Genomic DNA, 19,269 nt, shown 5'->3' with positions numbered 1-19,269 from the left:
TAATTAAAAAAAAATGTAGATAAAAACTATGTTTTCACTCTTGCACAGTCTATATTTGTGAACCAACAGATGACGGAAGAAACCCTAGTGTAATATGAATTATAAATACAGACCTCATGCTTCAGTGAGAGCAGCAAGGTTGCATGTAAAGTTATATGAAGATCCGAAATTGACTTTTGGCAGCATGCCAGAGGACCGCCTTCTTTCTTACGTAACACGGATTAGTAGGCGAAGTGGGACTGTCTGCAGCATACATTAGGCCAAATGGGACCCCCTGCAGTTCGAGGTCGGTGAACCTGCTAAGGGATGGCGAGATAATCTGCTAAGAAGCATTAGGCAAAATGGGAATAGGCGAAATGGGAAGACACGGCTGGGGTTGTGAGCTATATTTCGCATGCCACCATACACGAATTTAATACCAAGGTACCAGAACGCACTTCTGTCGCAGGTTTTGCACACGCGCGGTGCAGGATTCGGTGCATGCACTTCCTGTTTAAGGAAGGGATCTCGAAGACGATTTTCATCTTGGTGTACCGGGGGGGGGGGGGGTGAATCCCATCTCTACTGGAATTAGGGCTTTTTAACTTTTCTTGCAGGTATATATTGGTGACTTCGCATTATTGTTCCTTTGTGTGTGTGTGTGTGTGGTGGTAAAATATCCGGTGCAACGCTTTGAGCAGCATGCTTGTACAGAAGTAACTTGAAACTGAACACCAAAGCGATAGTGTATAATGTAGAAGTAACGTGTTGTTCAAGATTTCAGTGTTCGTCAACATAAATTAGAGACTAGATCCCGACTTTATTTTGCAGTTCCCAAAAGCTAGCGATTGGCATGCATGACAAGAAATAAGAAACTAAGTGCCAGAACCTTCGGAACCGCACCGTGTCCCATCATAAGAGCGTCCCGCCCCTCCTTGCACTCACACACACAGAGGTCTCTTAACTGCTGGACACGTACGGAGATAAAGCTTTCTCAGTCCCAGCTTATGCAACGACCGCGCGATTCCGGATAATCGATAACGCGCGATTCCGGAAAGATCGCATCCGGCGACTTTCGATTACACAGCTTCTAACTTTCTTTCTTCCCTCCTGACTTTCTTTCCTCCATACCACTCAAATGTGGCTTTGCGGAACAACGTTTGCTTCCTTTGGGGAATGTTAGCGTGTTAGCGCAGCGGTCAAAGTACGCGCGCACCACAGAGAGAAGGGCACGATACCCGAGACGGCCGGGGAGAAGCGACAGAGGATTCTGTCGGAGGCATTCGACACTACACTTTTGGCAATGTAAGACGTTTGTCTTACGTATTAAAGTTTCGTTTTTTTTTCTTATTATTATTTCCGATTCCATTTTTATCGGACAGGTAGCTTACATCTATGAGACAAAAACGAGGTAGCAGAAACCGAAAAAAAAATAAAATAAAAAATAAGTGTAGCTGACCAGAAAATATTAACTCGTTACTGGAGACACCGTTGTTTATGCTTATCAAGAAACATTCGTTTTGAACGCTTTTTAGTAGAGTATTCGAGCACAAACGGTGCATTGCCGTGCAGGCGATTTCGCGGAGCTAGTACCGGAGGGAACGCGAGCGCCGCGCCGCGGCCAGCAATTGACTCGATAAATTGGGACGTCGTTTTTCTATCTTGATATTGCCGGTTTTCTGGTTCTCATTTAATTCGCTGTTTTTCCAGTGCATAATTTTGCTCTTCGTTGCGCTGATATTCAGACCCATCCTTTGTCCGTGTTTCTCACATATATTTACGAGCTCTTGAAGCTGTTGCCTGTCATCAGTCATTAGGAGCACATCGTCAGCATACAAGGTTCCTGGGATCACTTGGTTTACTAGTTCTCCTGCACTCATGAATGAAACGTCAAAGCCCAGATGTGATTCTTCCAGTGCTCTCTCAATCTGTACGATGTATAGCATGAACAGGATTGGTGACAGGGGGCATCCCTGCCTCAGCCCTTTGGTGACTTTAATCTCTTTTGTTCTTATGCCTTCCCAGCACCCTATTATTTCATTTGATGAGTAAATTCTCTTTAGGAGGTCTACGATTGCTTTGTCAATTTGTAGATCATAGAGTTGTTTCCAAAGTTTACTGTGTACAACATTATCGTAGGCTTTCTCGATGTCCAGGAAACTCGTCCATAGGTCTCTCTTTTCCATTCTGGCCAGTTCGATACATTGGGTTAGGACAAACAGATTATCCTCAATCCGTCTACCATTACGGAATCCGAACTGCAGATTCCCGAGTATGTCCTTTTCCTCCATTATATTTTCAATTCGTTCCTCGAATATTCGCACAAAGATTAATTCTGTATATGACCGATGTCACAGTAATGCGCCTGTACGATGTTGGGTTGCTCTTGTCCCCTTTTCCCTTGTGAATTAGTGTTACCAGGCTCTTCTGCCATCCTCCTGGTGTGCTTCTTCCTTTGAGGATATTGTTCAAGAAACTTCTCAGTTCTTCCAGCCGATGTCCTTTCAGGTTCTTGATTGCCGCTGCTGGTATTCCATCCATTCCAGTCACTCTCATTAGTTCTTCTCGTGTTATGGGTTCCAACTCTCCCATATCTTGTTTTCCCGTGGTATCGATGGTCATGAGTTGGTCTTTTAGGGGATCTGTGTCAATTTGACCAAACATAACGGTAAGATGTTGTGTGATGTAGGTGCGTAGTTCGTCTATTGTAAAGGGTCTGTTCTCTGTTGGGTGCTGTACCTGTTGTTTACCTGTGACTTGTTTTTGAGTGTTCTTGATATACTTCCAGAATTTCTTGGGTCCATCTCTGCCACTGGATCGGATTTGTTGTAGTAGCCGTGTGTTGACAGCCTTTTGCTTCTTCTGCATCAACTCGCTTGCTTTTTGTTTCATATATTTATAGTGTGTCCATGCTTCCATGATCTTGAGAGAGTCTGCCTGTTTGATGCTCTTACGGTGTTCCCTACAGGCTACTTTTCTTTCCTTTATGGCCTCCCTGACCTCACTATCCCACCAAGCTCTGTGGTGTGGTTGTGGTGGATCCTTGGTGAATCCTTGGATCAACTTGCAATCGAGTGATGTCAGCGGCGATGGCGGTTTCGTGGCGAGACGAGGCATTGAGTTTCACCTCCTATATGCGCCTGAAGCACGCTGAACTTGGAATATAATGCTGGGCAGTGTCAGTAGCTCCATTGTATTGCTCTATACAACCGACGCAACTTTGAAATCGTTCAAATGATAAGAAGAGATGCATTGGATTGGATTGGATTGCCTTTCCTTTCCTTTCGTGCATGCTTTCGTGTTTAGTGTTCCCCATGTGATACCCCAAGCGGATCCTGTCTAACCCAGTCTGATTTTGAAAGTGGTTCCAGTTTAACCCACAAGGCACTGGCCAAACCCACTTTGACTTCGGAGTTAATAGAATTTAGCCAGAAAATGGTTCTATTTCGAACCAGTTTGCTGACCAAGTGGTTCCAGTTTAGCCCACAACGGCTCTGACTAACCCACTCTGACTTCCACTTTGGCAAGATAATGGTTCCATTTCAAACCACATTGCTGACCAAGTGGTTCCACTTTGACCCACTTTGTGTTCAAGTGATGATGATGATGATCCTATCGACTGTGCCCTTTGTAACGGGCGGACAACGTTGATGAGGCGCGTCCTAGCCAAGTACGATTTAGAACATTTAACGACTTACGATTTAAAACAAACAAAAAAATTCAAACAAAACTGCGTCCTTTAACGGAATTTCTCTGCACTTTTAGTCCACCACAACTCCAATCTTCTCTTAGTCGTTTGAACGTATCTGTCCGTCCCAAATCCAAGAGCCTCCCCAAATGAATCGGTTTCTGTTGCGGGCATCAGCTTCTTGCACTGCATGACAACATGTTCCACAGTCTCGCGGCACTCTCCACAGATGGCGCACTTTACGCAGTCGATGTCTTCGGCTGTGGCCGTCTCCTCCCGTGTCGACCTCCGACGAGTCTTGGCCCACCATTCTCTTGTTCGCAGGGCTCCCGCTCGTGCCTCAAACAACAATGTGCTGCCTACGGAGTTATCATACATTTGCTCTACCGTTGGTTCTGTCTTCCCTGCTCCATAGGTCTGTAATGATGATTTGGATCGGAAGTGGTTTCGCTATATATCCCACTTGGGATTCCACTTTATTTTTTCACCTGGGTTAAAACCCCCAGGGATAACCGCGGAGCGTGCCCTTGCTTCTCCTTGGGTTAAAGCGTCAGTCTTGCCGATGGTTCGAATGTTCGTCATTAATGCTAATATCCCTAAATATCTGCGTAGTTCGCCCATCATTGCCCTCTTATCGTCTCACGCGATCTGTAGCATGCGCAGTGGGGAACAATCTCACTTGCCATCCCTTCTCGTGTCTGATGGTGTCTCTCTGAACAATTGCTGTCGGCTTTTTTCTCATAGTTCGTTAAATCAAGTGTAAGTTTAATGATGTCCTCGCTAGGAAAGGTCATCTTGGGTGGCCTGCAGGTGCAAAAGCAACTGATAAGACAAGAAGAACCCTTCAAGGCATGACGTCAAGTGCCCTCTCGAACCATATCTCTCCCGTAGTGACCGTGAGGTGACTGTGTGTAAGTGTTGCTCACATAGGGCACAGAGACGTTGCAATATATATTTTCCCTTCTAGCTTAATTGATACATATTATAATACACATTTTTATATTTGTGCAGTTTTGAAACCTATAGCTCCCATTGATGGTCCTCTATTCGGCAGAAAAGTTTTCGTTATGTTAAACCTGTAGGGCCCTGCTGTAGGTGAAATTAACCCTCAAGGACATTACTGACATGCCATTTAAAAGTCAGACTACGGACAGGTTATGAATACGTTGTGGATGCGATCTTCAATACAACGCAGCATGAATTTATGAAAGCCAATTGTTGTTAGAAAGCATGCAGCAAGCCCTGTATGGAATCTTTGACAACACAGTTTCCACCACACTTGTGACGTCATGTCCCGTCCGTAACCATGGAAGATCATCATGAGGATGTCTCGTAAGTCACATGGCACATTGCAGGTGGGCCATGGGTCCGGCGTGGGAACATCGATGACGATCGTAACTGAAGTGTTCGGCGGAGCCAGGGCACGATAGCGCAGGGTACAAAGACTGACACGTGATCTACCTGGGGCTTGAAAGAAGTACTGAAGAAAAAGGTTTGTAAGACTCGAATACTATTATACGCTCCATTGTGTGGTATTGCATTCAGCCAGAAAACATAGTTGACGGGGACTATAGCCCGCATTTCCTTGACGTTTTCTTTTCTTTTTTTTTATCGTAGCAAGTACTCGTTCAACCACCCGTCAACACGTGCCAACACAGCGAGGGCTCCCAGGGAGGTCACATTCTTGCACACGGTTGTAACGCGCAATAAGGTAAGTCCCGTCAGAGCCTCCCACTTACCAGAAACGACCGACTGACAAACGAACGCGTTCGCCGGAATCTGTTCTGGATAATCTCAAGCTAGATAAACATCTTGAACGTAGAACAGATTACTTAAAAGGGTAGGAACACATTCATAATGCTGAAAGATGGAAGTCACTGCAAAGTTCAGAAAAGTCACTGAAAAAGTCACCGGAGCTTTGTATGTACTTGCCCATCCTATGTTGTTCCAGCCTCAGAACATCAATTGTCTTTTGTTCACATTCATAATGCATTTCACGTTGTCATGAACGCATTGTACTGCACGCCAGAATACTGTTACAAAAAGAAAAAAGAAAAAGAAAGAAAAAATAAGTCTTCTTCGTGTGCGAGCCCTCTGACACACTCCCGAGCGAAGCGGTGACGTCGAAGAGTTCAGAGTCGCTTCCATTTCGACTGGCAGCCAACACATTGACTTCTCGCGCGCTGGCCTTTCCGCTGTGAAACAACTTTCAATCATCAGATGCAAATAATTTTTTTTATTTTCTTCTTTATTTTTCTTTTTTTTGAGGCTAAGTATTCCTACTTTGAAAGAAAGTGATTGGTAGAGCTGAGCGCGCCTGCGAGTAGGAATTCGCGATCGCTGCAGGTAGCGGGTGTACCCGCAATGCGACCACGGGTAATGCGGGTATACCCGCATTACCCTCACTCCATGGCCAACTAAGTGATCCCTCTCTGTCACACGCGAGCTCACCAGTAGTGATGGGCACTACAGTCCAGTTTGGTGAACTCGTTCGTTCAGTTCAGTTTGGTTCACTGAACCGTTCAAAATATTCGTTCTTTCGTTCATCTTTCCGCGACGTCATAACATCATGTGATCAACGGCGAACCGGCATCTACTTATGTGCAGGGTTGTAGACAGTAACTGAGTCAGAGTTCTGTTTTGTGTGCGAGTGTGTTCCATGATGGTGTTCGTACAACACATTACCGCGCTAGATCTGACAGTCACCTGCCGGCCATATTGGTCATATGTTGCGATAAGCGAATGCATGTTTATGGGACCGCCTCTCGCTGTCACGAAGAAAATAAACAATTCATTCTGCCGCACTGCAATTCTCTCGTAGTTTACATTTTCTTCAGTCCACTTTCCGCTTGCTTCCGCCTCTCGGCAGAGCTTTCTTTGGTCACGCAAATTCACTTTCATAGTTACTTTTTGGTCCCCTTCATAGTAGGTCCATTCTTTTCGCCTGCACCCCGGCCCTGAACTAGTTCAAGCAGTGCAACCCTCTCGCATTCTTTTTGCCATGGATCTCGCATGTATTTAAGAACTGGCGATGGACCGGTGCAGCACTTTTCTTTCGAAAAGAACGAACTTAGTCTACGGGAAACAGCGAGGCTCACTGCGACCTGTTAGTAGGAATGTAAGAATCGAAAGCCACCCACGATCGAGCTTACTTCCCGCTCGAGGTAGTGTTTCCGCCGTTCCCGGGGGTCGAATGAATCAACACTCAACTATTCTGGTGGAGGAGGAGGAGGAGGAGGAGTGTCGTTGGGAGGAACCCGAGAGGTCTGCCTGCCTGATTAGGCGGCATGTTTCTCGGGAAGGGAAAGGTGGTGGAGAGGAGGAGAGGAAAGGGTGAAGTGGAAGACCGAGCGGAATCCGCTCGGGGGGAGGATAGCTGCGTCCATGGGCCGACTTCAGGGGAACTGTGCCGGCATACGCCTATTACACATCTGAGGGAAACCCAGGAAAAACCCCAGACGGCACAGCCGGCCCGCGGATTCGAACCGCGGACCTCCCAGTCTCCAAGCGCACGCGTTACCGCTGCGCCACCGGAGCTGGTAACTACTCCGGTGGCGCAGGTGCAGGCGCCATCTGTCGGCATTCCTCCGCAGCTTGAATATGACAGGCCACGAGCTCGATTGGCCACACTGAGAGCTTACCGGTTCGCATGGAGGTAAGAAACTAAGGAGAGGGGGATACGATCGGAGGGCCGTGGGACCCCTCTAGCGGTCGCTCCTGGCAATACCACGCCCATCTAGTTGTCCAGTCACGTGATCCCCACATGTTTCGGCGTTATGGCGGTCTGCGCGGAGACTTGGAAGTTTAGCAAATCTCATCATCAGGAAACCTCTTACCTTCAAGGAGTCCATTCGCACAATACTTTGAAGGTTATGGGGTGTTTCAACATTCGCCGCGTGATAAAACACAGCAAAAGTTGAGCAAAACAGCAGAGAAGCCAGGCAATGTCACGATGACGTACGTACGTTTTCTAGCGGTTTAGTGATCCATTGCTTCCACACTGAGATGATCTATCTTGTGTTTGAACGGGTGTGATAGCTTCTAACTCCAAAGATGTTATGAAAGCGAAAACAAGTTATTCGGCCGCAGCTCGTCTCTGTATTCAGGTAAGGTACGCCGCGGACATGGAGGACGCCATGTTTTATGACGTCTTGCCGTGACGTTTATGGGTCACGTGTCTGGGCAACTAACCACAATGCCATGCGCGGGTCACAGCACGCTCGCTTGCATTGGGAGAGGCGCTTAGGGCATCTCCTTAGTTTCTTACCTCAATGCCGGTTCGTGATTGGCCAAGCCCCACGATCTGGGATGAATCGGAGAGCACTGAAGGCGAGTCGCAAAGCCGGGGATCGAAGAACGATAGAGAACTCAACTGAATCGAAGGAATAGGAGAACGAGAGGACCGTTCACTCTCGAGCTGAATCGAAGAGCAACGGAATCGTTTGCTCTCAAATGGCGCACTGGTTCATGGGTTCTTCGGTTCTCCGCGACTCGCTGCGTACAATTGCGTTGTTCTTGCTGGTCTCCTTTGGAATCTTGCTGGTCTCCTTAGCGTTGGTCCACTATGTCTCGTTGATACCGAGCTTTGTGGCGGACGTCGTATGGGTGTATCGAGTATTCAGAATCAAAAATGTATTTCAAGATTTCTTGTTTATGATCCGCTTTACGTATCGCTGGTGGTGAACTGCACTCGACAATTCCAAGTTGTTTGTCAGGTATACCGGAAAAGACCCTTTCTGGCTAGTATGTGAGATGGCGTACATGTTTTTCATGTACGTATTTAGTAATGATCAGTACTTACACATCTTAAACCAGTCCCCTGGCGCCTGCCTACTTCGAATTTGGCGCCTCAGTGGCTACGGTAGAGGCTCCGCATAGAAAACTAGTAGAGCATGGTCACATGACCCACTAACGTCAATGATTCGCAAACGAATCTTTCGAACGAGTCTCTAATGTTCACTGATTTGAACGAACACATCAGATTAGTGATGTGTCGTTCGTGGACGAACCCTTCAAACTGAACTAGTCATTCGGGTGAACTGAACGAACTAGTTCAACAACAACCAAAACATTAGTTCCTCAATTCAGTTCATTGGGCCTCGACACCCACAACGCATACGCTTTGATACGCTTCCAAGTGTGACATCTGCGCCATCTAACGAACGTTTTGTAAAGCTAACAAAGCACATGCGCGCAAGAAGAAGGGCGGGAGACCACGGCGCATACGCTGTGGCCTTGAGTGGCTGTGACGCTGCGCTGAAGTGGACTGTGTGAAGGAAGAGAACTGGATGAACTAAAGAACTAAACGACGTCGCGAGTCGTTTCGAAGGACTCGCAGAGCCTGCCGTTGCCTGTCAGAACTGCTGCTCGTCCACAGCGCATGCGTTTACGGAAGAGCGCGGGCGGTGCGGCGAGGCAGAGCCTCAAGTGGACTTAGTGAAGGTGTGAAGGAAGAGAACTGGGTGAACTAAAGAACTAAACGATGCCGCGGGACGTTTTGAAGCACTCGCAGGGTCTGCCGTTGGCCGTCAGAGAAGGTGCTAGTCCACAGCGCATGCGCTTAAGAAAAAGCGCGGGGAGGGAGAGCTTCGAGTGGACTGTGTGAAGGAAGAGAACTGGATGAACTAAAGAACTAAACGATGCCGCGGGTCGTTTGGAAGTACTCGCAGCGCCTGTCAGAACTGTTACTCGTCCACGGCGCATGCGCTTAAGGAAAAGCGCGGGGAGGGAGAGCCAGCAGAGCGACTTTGAACGCCGTATGGATTGAAGTACTGTGGGCAAGTGAACTATATGAACGGCGAACGCTGAACAAGAGTAAATCATTTAGAACTGATTGCGCTGAGATCGCTCTGAGCTCCTTCTCGCAATTGTGGACTGCTAGTGGCGCCGTTATGTTCTGACTTCTGGCTGACTGCTTGTGTGACTGGCACACCCTGGAGCGGGCACGCTTTTTGCGGCAATACACTGCAAGCTTCCCAATTTTTCCTCCACAACGCTAGACGTTGTACTTTTCTTCAAGCTCTCTCATGCATTTGAATGAAATGAGTTGAAACTGCGGTTACTCTATCACACTTCTGTGTTCTCAAGTTCGCAGCAAGCAGACGTAAGTGATCAGAAATACACGATTGTAACATTGAACGACGACGGCACCTTGCATATTGATCTGTGCAATACTTTTCTCGTTAAAAATATACGTAGAAAATTAAAGCAAAATAAAAAAGCGACCTAAAAGATTACGTTTGCTATGTTGATGTTCTCGAACCTTTGGAAAACTGAATTGCAAGATCATTTTGTTGTATCTCTCTTGGTCGAGCCACTTTAAAGGGACTGAAAAGTGAATATAAACCTATCGAAACTTTATGTTCAGCGAAAAGCTTGAACCTTCAAAAGTTCGAATATCAAAGAACTCCGCTGAATTCTCTGTAGTTTTTCTGTAATCGAATTTTCCATAATTGCATGTCCAGGGACCTAGTAGGAAACCGTGCAGTCTGTCAACAATTGCATGACCCCGCGCCATCTGTCGAGAACGCATGTAATACGTGCAGTTCCGGGCACTAATCCGTCGGAAACGAAAATGGCAGTCTGCATTTGTGACCGCTTTCTACGTCGAGAATGTCGAGCCTCTTGAACATGAGTGCGCATGAATTTCACATTCGAGAATTGTCGCTCACACAGAACTGTTGTTCGTGCGTTAGCGTGCTGGAAAGTGTGTTCTTCGCAGCAGAAGATTCCTCGTCCAGAGATTAATCGGAGTCACGTTCGTCCTCAGCAGTAGCTCACCGTGCCGTGAACATGGACTGCTTTGTGAAATTTCCATGTATCAGGGAGAAGCACTTGTGTAAGCCGAAACAAGCGCTGTTTTTTCGTCGTGCAGGTGTTCATGTGTGAAATGCAAACCGACGGATACTACGGTGGATACTACGGTTTTTTGCTGCCGAGAGGTAGAGAATGCGTGTGAAAAGCAGACAGACGATTGCATCAGAACTAACGAATATTTCGAAATACTGTGCCTTGACACCGAAGTACTGCCAGTGTCTTTTGCATACATCCGAGAAACCGGAGAGGATGGCAACGTACACGGCAGCGCCATGTGGTCTTTACGCGCTACTTGAACGGCAAACTGGACGGAAAACCCTTATTTCTGCAGGAAATTCCGTTATACCACCCGTTGGCGATTCACAAGGATATGGGGTGCTGCGTGAAAATACAATAGAAAATACTCCACTGGATCTCGATCTGCGTCATGCATGCTATTAGGGATGCTTGCCCATCAGTGCGCTGACCTGTAGAAATGTTGTCAGCACATTTTCATTTCTTGTTTGCTGCAAGTTTTTCTCATTGCTTTTTCTTTGCTGTCACAGCATATTATAATTACTAGTTTGTACCTGGAGGGTTAAGTAACCTGTGGGCATAGATGTATTTGTAGGTTATACTCATGTCTCACTTGTATATGTGAGGAGTAAGTAAGACAATTTTCATCAGTGTCATTCAGCTGAATTGTGTTCATAACCTTTTAGTATACTTCTTAGTGACCACGTTTCCAAATGTCAACTAATAATTGAACCAAGATTGGGATTTAACACTTAATTAACTCTGTTTTGCTAAACGGAGTACTTGTAACTGATTCATTATCACGCCGCCAACTAACATTTGTAAAGAAGGACTTGAGGGCTGACTTCAACTATTATTAACCCTTGATCTGGGTTCAAAGTTAACAATGCATTATTGGTGTGCATAGTACTCCAAAATGGCTAAATAATTTATTGCATAAGTTCTCTGTTACTGTAATTGATATGTACTTTTGTAAAGTACTTTTGACAGCCCTGCAAATTGAAACTGGCTTCAGTGTACACTACAAATGCATCGCAACATTTAATTGAAATATAATATAAGAGCAGAAGCAACGTTTTGTCCCAATTCAAACTATATCTTTCTTTTTTGTTGTCCAGGGATTTAGGAAATAGAGCAGGACTTCCTGCCCTCTGATGTTTTGACTTACTTGAACGTACAGTTGTAAAACCTACAACAAAATAAACAAGAGAAGTATAAACAGTTTTGTCTTTCCCTTTTGAATTTAACAAGCTAGTTATATTTTACCATTCGTTCACTTTTGCATTCTCTGTTGGTGAAAAGATTACAGGAAAAATGATGCTGCAGATCAAACAATGACCTGTCATCTTGATGAAGATCAGAACATTTCTTCAGGCATGCTAAGTGAGACAAAAGAAATGTACAATGAAGGTTGTACAAAAACAGCAAATCTCCGTAGACTAAAACTTTATATATGTGGATGTTACCACATCGTGTAGTTTCCACCCAAAAGTAGGACTAGGCAAGGTTGTTTGGAATGTTGTTGGGATGTTGATGTGCTATACCGTTAGAGCACATCAATATAGATGAGGGGCAAACACAGTAGACAGCGTAATGGCTGCAAACTCAAGTGAAGATTTATTCAACAGAACAAGAAACCGAAAGCATGAGCAGAGAAAGGCAGTGCCCCATGCAGTGTATGGTGAACCATATTCATTTCTGAGAAGGTAGGATCGGAAGAGCAATAAAGAGAAATGACAGTTGCGTCCGAGATAGGGGGACTCTGCAAATTTTGGGACCAATATGATGTGGTAACCTTGCATGGCTCACTGCAGCTCTGACACACATTGAACAATTCCAGTAGTTGCGGCTTCAAAGACAATGAACGTTTGCTGTTGCACTGGGTATTCAAGTGTAGAGGATGCATCTCTAGAAAATTAATTAGCGTTCCTTGGTCATAAAGTCATAACTCCATCTCAACAGGAACTATTCTCGTACCCTTCAAACAAGCTAGTAGTTCTCATCGGTTTCTTCTCCTCTTGTTGACGTCATACTAATGTTCTGCACCTGTCCAAAGACAAAAAAAAAAGTCACAAAGTCTGCAACACGTAAAAAATCTAGTGCTTCCATCTGTGGACTTTGCATACCTGCTTTCAGTTATTTCTGTCATGCCAACTTGAGTGCCTAGATCACACATACGAAGCAGTCTTGCGCCACTTCAACACTGGAAGGCCCCTAAAATTAAATTTGTTGATGTTGACAAAGTTGAGTACGGGACAAGTAGGATAACATAAGTTAAATGGAATACGTCGTCGCTATATTATAACTTATACGTGTGTGACGCCTGTACATACCTAAGACGTTGTGTTGAACTCGTCACCTCGGTGAAGCAAAATCACTGGGTACTGAGCATCAGTGTGCTTCGGACGTCTTCGCAATTCGCCTTCTACGGCATCTTCGTAGTCATCGGCAGCAAAATGAACTCAGCACATACCACACGACTGCTACATCTAATAACCGAGTGCTTTGAACCACATTCGTTTTCGCGCACTCTACTGTTGAATCTTGTGGTAGAAACGCCTGCCGCCGATGGTGAACGAACATGATTTTTGCATCCCCGAACACCAAAACCACACCAGGCATATGTAGGTCTCTCGAATAATTGACACAACCACGACGAACATGTCATTCACTTCTCTTCGCGCGACCAACACGACCACCCACGACGTAAACAATAAACGCGATAACACCGACGGCCTTGCAGATGGCGCGGCGGATCGTAGCTCGTAGCGGCGAAGTAGCTGAATGAATGCAAAAGCTATGGAAGTGAGCGTCATTTTTAAAATAGTGTTTAGCTGTAAGATAATGTGCGCCAGCTTCGTTCTCTACAAAATTAGCTCTCACCTGGTAAGGGTTGGCCAATCCCTGGGAGCCCTGGACCTGAAACCCAAGTTGCTCTTTTTCGCCGTTCGCTGGCAGCACCGTCCATGTTCCGGCAATCTTCAAAATACTTATACGTAAAAAATATGCCGAATTGAGAAGTAACGCTTTCTGTGTCTTATCAAACAACGATGTTGTGCACGACAGTGGGCAAAAATATGAGGGTTATTTTTCACTTTTCGGTCCCTTTAAAGTTTGGGACTATATTACTTGATTGTGTGATTGCGAACAGGTGAACGAATGAACTATTCTTTTAGACAGTTCAGTGGAGTGAACTGAACTAAATGAATTAGTTCACAAAAATGAACTGACTTGCCCATCAGTACATCAGATATTCGGGCCACGCGCGCTGAGCCAGTGGAGTGCAGTTGTAGCTTCCACAGTTTCGCCACGAAAACCACCGCCCCCTTGACCACGTGATCATCAGTAACGAATCACGACAAAGTAGCCGGAAAACGGCGCCAAAAAGCGCGCGCTGGCTGATTGAACTGCGCATGTGCGCTGCGTGCCCTCTCCACACCCTCTCACTCGAATTATCTCCCCTCCCCCCCTGTTCCGAGCGCTTCGCCAGGCCATCTGCTAATATTATCGGGAAGCAGAAAATGAAAATTCAGAAGACGAAGGAATTCACATGTACAAATTTATTGACACCGTAAACATATAAACAAGAAGCAACATTTGAATGCAAGTAAATCTACACGATTATTACAGAATACTGCAGAATAAATAAAGGATAAATAGTGCCGAGCGACAGAAAGCGTGACTATCATATTATACAATCCTTAAGGGAACCTATTCGGTTTGGAGAAAGTAGATATTATTATACACATATATAGCACGTGATGAGAAGCCATCGCAGTCGCAGAAGCCATCCGCTTCATCCCAGCACAACTGTCGAATTTTCTGGTGACAGGGGCCACATGCTCGCGGATCGCAGGGCCACGAACGTCTGTCGGTGTCTGAATGAAAAAAAAAAAAAGGAACCTGTTAACGATATGGTAAACCCGAGCACAGGCAACGTTAATTGGCTGAATACGCTCTGTAAGACATGCTATCGTTACGCGCCTAATGTCGACTAATGACAAAATTCGAGGATCCCTGCGTACGCGATGCACGCTGTTTTCCTTTTCATGCACACCAGTGTACTAAACATCAGACACATTCAAATAGCGGAACAAAACGCAACAAGTAACGCGTAACGCCACGCAGAATCATCAACCAGATCATGACTGATAACCGGCAGAAAGTGATGTAATACGGGACAAGGCGTACCTCCATGCACACAGTTAGGCGACAGTATATTAAAAGTCTGATCACTGACATGCATCATACGTTTGTCTGCTTACCTTTCATTCAGGCGTTCCTCCATGGCTCGAACATCTTCGAAATCCACGAAACGAAATCACCGTCTGCTCACATACGTAGACGCCAGCTACACAACGGTCAGACGGGTCGGCGCCTCGGAGAAACGAACGCGGGCGAATCCACCGGTTAAATGAGCCTCAGCCAATCATGATCGAGAAAGATCACGTGAGGGACCGGAGCCAATGGAAAGTAAATAGCCGGAATTTGGCGGGAAATGCCAGCAGCGACACTATTTTCGCGGCAGCGAAACCGGCTTACTGTGCCTCCTCTGGCTGAGCTTCGCCTGGCTAACTACTGCGCATGCGTTCAACACTGCTTTACGGCGGCGAACTAGTGGCGCCGTTATGTTCTGACTTCTGGCTGACTGCTTGTGTGACTGGCACACCCTGGAGCGGGGACGCTTTTTGCGGCAATACACTGTAAGCTTCCCAATTTTTCCTCCACAACGCTAGACGTTGTACTTTTCTTCAAGCTCTCTCATGCATTTGAATGAAATGAGTTGAAACTGCGGTTACTCTATCACACTTCTGTGTTCTCAAGTACGCAGCAAGCAGACGTAAGTGATCAGAAATACACGATTGTAACATTGAACGACGACGGCTGCTATGTTGATGTTCTCGAACCTTTGGAAAACTGAATTGCAAGATCATTTTGTTGTATCTCTCTTGGTCGAGCCACTTTAAAGTTTGGGACTATATTACTTGATTGTGTTTAATTGCGAGCAGGTGAACGAATGAACTATTCTTTTAGACAGTTCAGTGGAGTGAACTGAACTAAATGAATTAGTTCACAAAAATGAACTGACTTGCCCATCACTACATCAGATATTCGGGCCACGCGCGCTGAGCTTCGCCTGGCTAACTACTGCGCATGCGTTCAACACTGCTTTACGGCGGCGAACCTTTTATTAACCGTACTCTTTTACTAACGTTAGGTGATCTGATGTTTATTTTTTTGGCTAGGAAGCGCGTGGTCAAACGCGCTATCCGCCCGATACAAAGGGTATAGCCCCCACTATCATCATCATCATCATCATCATCACATAGATGGCGACACGCGCACCATCGACTGGAGGAGAGTGGAGAAACTAGGAACTGAGAAGGCGAACGCAGCGAAACCTGACAAAACGGGGACGTCTAAGTGAACTGGTGAACGAGTACGATCGACGATAGTGAACGAATTCATTCAGTTTGTGCCCGGGATTCGTTCATTCCGAACTGTTCCTCCGCGAACAACACATCACTACTCTGCAGTGCCCTATGTCGTTGGCTGTATAAATCCATGTGCCAGACTTCAGCAGGCAAGTGCTGGCGGGCGAGTTGGATTATTAATGCAGACATATATGGCTCTCTGTTGAATTGCAGTTTTACTGGCGTACGATTGAAGCCGCCCGAGACACGTAGCCAACGCTCAGAATTTCCGTTGTTTCAAAATAGAAACAGCGGTAAAGTGGACGAGAAACGAAAATGGCCCGCGACAACGCGTGGCTTAATTCATGTTGGGGGTGGGAATGCACTTAAACTAATGCAATGCCTTTTAAGATTGCCTTTTCCCATCACAAGGTTCACTTGTTTGTACGATAGCTATCAAGTCTCCATGATGTTATGTTACTAGAACAGTGCGGACATCACATAAAACGGATACGTGCTGCCAAAGGTATGGTGGCGAGGAGGGAAATTGAACGCCGTGCGCAGGAAGAATGAGCTGTACTTTACATACCTACGGTACTTACCAAACAATAATTGCTTGTAGTTCCAGGAAATTGTAATTCAGTCGGATATTCAATCCTCAACACCGATGTCAATAACAAACAGAAGGAACGCATCCCGAAGGAATGCCCGCATCGTCGTCATCATCATGCAGAACCAGAGGGTCAACAAGAAAACGGGCGTTTGCGCTGGCGGTATATACCGCTCACTTCCCCTTGTGGGTCCCAGTGCGGGTATACAGACAGTACTGCAGGTGCGGGTCGCCCAGATTAAATTCTTGCGGGTTTCCGGGTCCAAATTTGCTTACCTGCACTCACCTCTAGTGATTGGAAGGACTATCGTTGGGGGACCAACCGCGGGCTGGGGATTCCTTCGCTTTCACATCGGCCAACTATACGATGCGAGATGGTTATGTAGGTGGGACACCTAAGGTACTCATGGCCCGTTTTTCTTCACGCTAAACCCCGCAGACCCTCTCTAGCACGATAACCCGCAACGCTCCTACATTGCAACCACATCTGCAAACAATTTCGTTCAATTTAAAATTATCCCCGCATTTTCGCGGAAGCTCGAAGGTTGCTATCGCTTTACTCTGTGTTGCACCAAAAGCGAGATTGCTAATTTTTGCCATATGCCATTTAGTATAGAATTTAGAATTTCAAAGTGATAGAATTCCATTCAGGAAAAAAATTTTGATTGGTCGCTGTGGATTCGTTAGGTAGGGTACGGACAACCAATCCTAAAAGGTGATTCACTCTACTGCGTTTACGGTTGCGCTTGCAAGTTACGTGAGCTGACAGCCAATTGCTGCAAGGGAACATCTTTCAGGATAGAACGTAGATACATGCAAGACACTGCACGCAGCCATAAACGCAGTCGTGTGAATCTGCCTTAAATGTCAGTTCCTCCATCTGCAAAGAAATAACTTCTCTTGCACGACTCAAAATGCACTATGCATGTGCCTCTTTGATAAGACTGTTTTTCTTTTTGTCTTGTTCCAGATACCCTGCACGTGTTGTGCTGCTCAAGTTGTTCAAGATGTTGTGACTCTTTGCTTTGTTGTACGGTACGTTATTTTCTATTTATTATCGCGATCTCTTCACTGTCTGCTGCTTTCTGTCGTCCTCTCAGCTTGCACGCGTATATTAATTTGTGTGTATGCAAGTCCATGAGAACTAAAAGAAACAAGAACGGTTTGTGTGTCTCTCCCCGTGAGCCTAGTTGTCGTGAATCGTTCTCTTTGATGAAGTCAACATCCACAATCCCATGTAACATCCGTCATGGCGTTACATGGGATGAGTACTGGATCTTATACTGTTTGTGGCTAAGATCAAAGTGTACGCGATATACCTTTTTACTCACACCCTGTTTCAACTTCATGCACAAGATACATTGCACACGGTGTCATATGAACTTTGTCCTTTCACGGAGTACAACCAGGATGGCTTCCTCGCAAAATATAGGGGCGAGAGAGAAACTTCAGCCACCATGAATGTTGCATCTTTGCAGAAGTTCCACCAAATGTATACGTCACCGAAGGAAAAAAAAAATCCTAGAAACCCCTCTCCTACTTCGTATGATGGCTGAGATGAAGTATGGAGAAATTGCATAGTGTGACGATTGCTCTTTGCCCCCTAATACTGCCGACAATTCTGGTGACAGGAGTATATACATTGTACACGTGTGCAAGATGTTTGCCGAATACAAGCACCTTGTACGCAGAAAAGAAAAAAATGAAAGAAAACATCTCCTTAAGTGCCGTGCGAGGGGACAACCATGACGCAAAGTCTTCATTCTACTCAGGCCGTTGTCTCCTCGCTATAAAGTCTATATCTCCTCAGGATATCTTGGAAATCTTATTGAATGAAGATGAATTAGGGAAGTTAGATCCCCAAGGAAGATTGATCAAGGGCGTTCGTGACAGTTCTATGAAAGAAGCGCCATCTTGTATTTCTTTGCTCTGTTGTAGGGTGTATATATTTTTCTTATTTAGCTGGACTCCAAGAATGCATTACCCAACCCCCTCCCACGCGGTCTATACATGACCTCCTTTCTCCGGACTAGCCTACCTGTGACAAAGACAATTCCTTTGCTGTTTGAGTCCTGTTCTGTCTGCTCGTCTTGTACGTCTCAGACCCTACCCAAGTGTGAGGTAACACAAGCAGACAAACAAACACTACTAGCTGGAAAGAACATACTAGAAAACCTCTGTTGCTACAGTCATATTCTCTCCTAGCATTGTTCTGAATCCATTAATGATTTGTACTAATCTTTTATCCCAATATTATTGTTGTTTCACATTGCCTTTCAGTCTTTCATTGTCCATATTGGGTTCCTCGTGCTGTTCCAATCAATCTCCTGTTTTCTCTTTTTTTAATTATTATTATTGAGAAATTCACGTTAAGTACATCATATTCACTATGAAGGAGACGTCCAAGTGCATTCTTCCCCTTTATTCTGGATCTGAGTCTCCCTTGCCTAGAGTATAGTAAAGGCTCCATTACTTGTTTGAATCTGAATCTAGTCCTGGGCAGGGTGATTTCAGGTAGAATCAGGCGCGGTGGTCCGGTCGACCTCTCGGATAGTTTTCGTTCCAGCATACGTTGAAGCCTAGTGCTTCGGAAGTACATTGACGGAGAAGATAGCTCAAAATATCAGACAGCTGTTTTTTTTAACATAATGTTGAAGACTGACCTTTTCGAGCACTGTGCTTCCTTTCAGGGATCCTATCTTGGTAGTCATTAAGGTCACGCATTTAAAGTTCCCCACGCTTGCTGC

The 19,269-nt window shown here is 45.6% G+C and overlaps 1 protein-coding gene across 1 annotated transcript in view; it reads left to right on the top strand.

Moving 5' to 3' along the window:
- The window catches only part of LOC135374310 (uncharacterized), a 38,410-nt gene that overhangs the window by 14,754 nt on the left and 4,387 nt on the right, over nt 1-19,269 (top strand). Inside the window, exons 4-5 of the mRNA XM_064607292.1 lie at nt 5,023-5,159; nt 17,493-17,557. The gene's annotated coding sequence lies outside the window, so the exon portion shown is untranslated. The remainder of the gene's footprint in view (nt 1-5,022; nt 5,160-17,492; nt 17,558-19,269) is intronic.

This window comes from Ornithodoros turicata, unplaced genomic scaffold (assembly GCF_037126465.1).
Source record: "Ornithodoros turicata isolate Travis unplaced genomic scaffold, ASM3712646v1 Chromosome53, whole genome shotgun sequence".
Classification (NCBI taxonomy): Eukaryota; Metazoa; Arthropoda; class Arachnida; order Ixodida; family Argasidae; genus Ornithodoros; species Ornithodoros turicata.
The sequence above is the reverse complement of the archived record's forward strand: the minus strand, read 5'-3'. Positions and strand labels throughout refer to the sequence as shown.